This window comes from Solanum pennellii, chromosome 10 (genome assembly GCF_001406875.1).
Source record: "Solanum pennellii chromosome 10, SPENNV200".
NCBI lineage: Eukaryota > Viridiplantae > Streptophyta > Magnoliopsida > Solanales > Solanaceae > Solanum > Solanum pennellii.
In genome coordinates this window covers 74,768,215-74,773,108 of record NC_028646.1, presented here as the reverse complement: position 1 = coordinate 74,773,108, position 4,894 = coordinate 74,768,215, and positions in this window count along the sequence as shown.

Below are 4,894 nucleotides of genomic sequence, written 5' to 3'. Positions count from 1 at the left end.
TGTCATAGTTAAATATAGTAATTTGTCAACTATCATTTGATAAGCTCCTTGATCAGTTAGTGGATCAGGTTTTGTCATCTGTGTCTCTTCATCATACTATTTGGTAGTCAATTTTGAGTTGGTGTTAATTGGAGTTCCAATTGATTTAGGTGCACTTAGACTAGTTTCAGAAATTAACTCTAGTGCATACTTTCTTTGATACATTAGAATGCCTTGCTTTGATCTTGCAAATTCAATTCCCAGAAAGTACCTTAAATCTCCCAAGTCTTTCATCTTAAAAACTTGCTTCAAATGATCCTTTGTTTCTTCAATCAGGAGCATATTACTTCCAGTGATCAGAATGTCATCCGCATAAATAAGAACCAGAACCATGCTTGTTGTTGTCTTCTTTATGAACAGGGAGTGATCATGTTAACTTTGTTTAAACTCAAATTTGAGTAATGCCTGAGATAGTTTCGCATTCCACTGTCTTGGGGCTTGCTTTAGTCCATAGAGGAATTTAGTGAGTCTAGTTTAGAATCTACTCTTAGTAAAGGAATAGAACAACTAGCTGCAATATCGACATCTCTTGTACTTGTATTTCTTCGCAATATGTAAAGTCCTCCATCTTCTTTACCAATTATCTTCACCCTTTCATGTGAGAGATCCTGAAATATACAAAAGTTGGGGAAAAAAAGTAGCAGAACAATGCAGTTCCTTAGTGAGTTTAGACACTGATAGAAGATTAAATTGGAATTGTGGTACTTGAAAAACTCCAGTGATCACATCATTGTTACGTAGGACACTTGAACCAATAAATTCAACTAATGGGACGTCTCCATTGGGTAAATGCACTTTCTTTTGTTTATCAACCTTACAAACAGTGGACTTGTTTAAAGAACTCAAATTAGCCGCCATGTGATTAGTGGCACCTCTATCAATAATCCAATAAGGAGTAGAATCATTATTAACAGTAGAGTTAAATCAAGTGTTTGTACCTGCTTCATTACCTAATACATTAGCTGAATGAAATTGTTCCGGATCCTTATTTAGAAACTGGAGCAATTGTTGATGTTGATCCTTTGATAGATGACACGGTTCTAATTGATTGTTCCCTTCATTTGAAGCTTGCCCATAGTCATTTGCAGTAAGTTTAGCAGAATGACATGTACATATTTGTGATGAACCTGTTCCTGAGACCCTGTTCCTTCCATCATTGCATTATATGCAGTGTTAGGCTCTTTTTTCTTGAAATTTGAAATCTTGAGGATACCCTATTAACTTGTAGCACTTATCTCTAGTGTGATTCTTAAGTTTGCATTAATCACAATACAAATTTTCATTCTTGTTGAATTTTTTAGTACCATCATTTGTCGAGTACATAGCTAAACTCATGTGTTTGTTGGACAGAATTTGAATTAGACCCTAATGTTCCTACTGTAGCTACTACCAATTTTTGATTCTTATCAAACATAATCATTGAATATGTTTGATTTACTGACGGCAGAGGTCTCATTAATAAGATCTGAGACCTTGCTTGTAGGTAAGATTAATTTAAGTCCATAAGAAACTGAAACAATTTGAGTTTCTGCAGGTGTACTACATATTCTTTTGATTTATTGCATTCACATGAGGGAGTAGGCACCAAAACCTCAAATTCCTCCCACAATCCTTTCAATTTTTAAAAATACACTGACACTGAACTTGTTCCTTTCAGTTATAGTGGCAATCTCTTGATAAAGATTGAATGTTCTTGACCTATCTATTTTGTTAAATCGTTCATACATGATACTTCCAAGCATTTTTAGCACATGTTGCATGCATGATACTTTCAAGAAGACCGTTCTTTACATAATTCATAAGCCATGACAATACCACAGCATTCACCCTTTCCAGATACATTCTAATCCTGGAAACTTATCTTTTGGACATGAACCATCTACCAACCCCATTTTGTTTCTTCCTAACAGGGTTGCTTACATCGATCTATACCACAAAGAATAATATTTAGAACCAGATAATTGAAATGAAATAATATGATTTCCACTTACATCAGATGAATGCAGAAACAAGGGATGATTGTAATCAATGGCTGTAGTTGAATGTCCACTTCCAGTTCCTGAACTCGACTCTGTATTAGAGCCAAAAATCGTTGTAGCATTTGAGTCGTTCGTCATTGCATTATTTGCACAACAATGATCGATCGATCTTAGCGGAATTGTTGATTGATTTATTCAACTAGGAATACTAGTTGATTGTGCTCTGATACCATAAAGATTTATGAGCTGTGAAGAAGATGAAGAAGAAGAAGAAGAAGAAGAAGAAGAAGAATTAAGAGAATAAGAAGTAGAGAGAAATTAAGAAGAAGAATATTGCTGTTATTCCAAATCTTAGTCTAGTTACATTCTAGAGCTTCTCTTTTTAGTAGTTGTAATATCTTGATCACATTTAGTTATTCTAAAAGACCTATAGTTACTAATAACTAACTAACTAATTAATGGAAAGTAAGTTAGTTACACTATAACAGTCATTTAGGAAACACATATAAAAACAATGTTACACATTTGATTCTTGTTCATTCTTCTCATTCTCAACAGTTATTTATAGCAATCAAATCAAAGTCTCAACTTATCGTTGATTATGGGTATCACATGAGATTAAAATTTTATTAAATTAAATATTCTTCTAATATAATCTAATTTCTAAATACATCTCTTGTATTTTAAAATATAAACATTTACACCATTTATATTATAAAATATCATACATTTATACTTTCTGTGATTATAGGATATTTCAATTATTATTAGTAACTTTCTCGCACTTAAAGCATATAAGCTATTTTATTTTTATTTAGTTATAATATTTTATATAGAATATTTACGGGTGTGACCTAGTCATCAATAAAATTGTTGAAAATTATGTTATCTATGATTTTTTCCCCATCTTCTAGCCTTGTGAATAGAGTTATCTAGTACTTATTATTGTATGAGGGAGCATATATTCCAGAAATTAGTTGAGATACACATAAATCTGACTTGGACACTGCAATTATCAAAATCTATATTAATAAAATACTTAAGGGTGTGACCTACTACCAAATAAAGTGCATTGAAAATAACGAGATCTATTATTTTCCCCTGTCCTTTAGCCTTGTGAATAGAGTTATATAGTCATGCATGTTATTGGTATTGATGTAACAAATATCAAAATATATAGCGTAGACTCAACGTATGTTGATTTTTTTCCTCCAATTTATGTGACACTAATGAAATTTGAAAAAGTGAACTAAATTTTTTATATGTGTTTTTTTAAAAAGTATTTTAAATTATTAATTTATGTACCTTTTGTGTAATTTTCGAATAATATATGTTACTACATTTATTTTATTTTATTGATACAAGTGATTTTAGAAAAGTCAATGAAATTTCTTATATGAGTCTCACATTGTTCTAGTTGTCATTTTACTGTGATTCATAGTACTTTGTAGTTCTTACTTTATTTTCAAACAATATATGAAACTTTTTTTTTGTTTCGATAAAATAAGGGAATCAAACAAATTTCATTATGTTTTTAATTAAAATATCTTAAATTGTTACTTTGCGTTTTTAAGCTTTTTTTCATATAATTTTCAAATATGTAACAAATTAGAAATTAAAACAAAGAATTAAAGTTTTCAAATCATTATATTTCTACATTAAAATGTTCAAATCTTTAAAATTTCACATATATGCACAAATTAATAGAAGGAAGCCAAACGATTTTAAAAAAAAAAATATATATATATATATATATATATATATATGAAATCTTATTTTAATAATAACACATATATATTTCATTTTTAATATATGAATCTCTCCTTTTCGATTTATATGAACTTATTTTTTTTATTTCAAAAAGAAAATAACTTCTAATTTTAATTTTTTTTATATAGCATATTTAAGATGATAAAATTAAAAAATATTTCAATATACAAAATATAAGTAAAGATAAATTTTAGTTTAATTTTGATTGATTCCATCTACTCCCTCCGTCCAGAAATAATTGACAGGTTTAGATGATACACATCCCTCAAGAAAAATTTAATATAATATGTAATTTGACTAATATAACCCTAGAAATAATTGTAAGGTTTATACAGTAACTCTAATGACTCTTACATTTAAAGGCAAATGAAGTTTATACAGAGAATGGATACAGAGAATGGACTTTTGGTATACAGAGAATGGATATTTATGTGCTACTACTCTAATGACTCTTAAAAAACTGTACTTAGAATGTTTGATATTTTATTGAAAACTGCAAAAACAACCTATAATATAAAATTTTCTTGTAACTTTAAATCAATAATTATTAAAATTAATAATTATTAAGGGTAGAATTGGAAAAAAATGAGCTAATTAGTTGTTGATTGTTTAAATTGACAATTAATCTTGGACATCTATTTTTAGTATACTTGACAATTATTTCTGGACGGATGGAGTAATACTGTACTTGATATATTGTCACGACCCAAAACGGGTCGCGAGTGGCACCCCACTTATCCTACTATGTGAGAGAACCAACCAATCTATACCCTAATATTTCAACCACAAATAACAAAAAAAATAATGCGGAAGACTTAAAACTCATTAAAGAAAATCGATTAAATAACTTCTAAAATTAAATACTTATCATCCCCAAAATCTGGAAGTCATCACCACAAGAACATCTATCCTCAATTACTAAATCTAAGAATATCTAAGAAGCTAAAATAAGAAACAGCTAGTCCATGCCGGAACTTCAAGGCATCAAGACATGAAGGAGAAGATCCAGTCCAAGCTAGAAGCATTAGCTCACCCTGAGATCCGACGTGATGAAGACTGGCTAGAGTTGCGGTTGAGTTGAAGACGATGGCACGTTTGCTGCACTC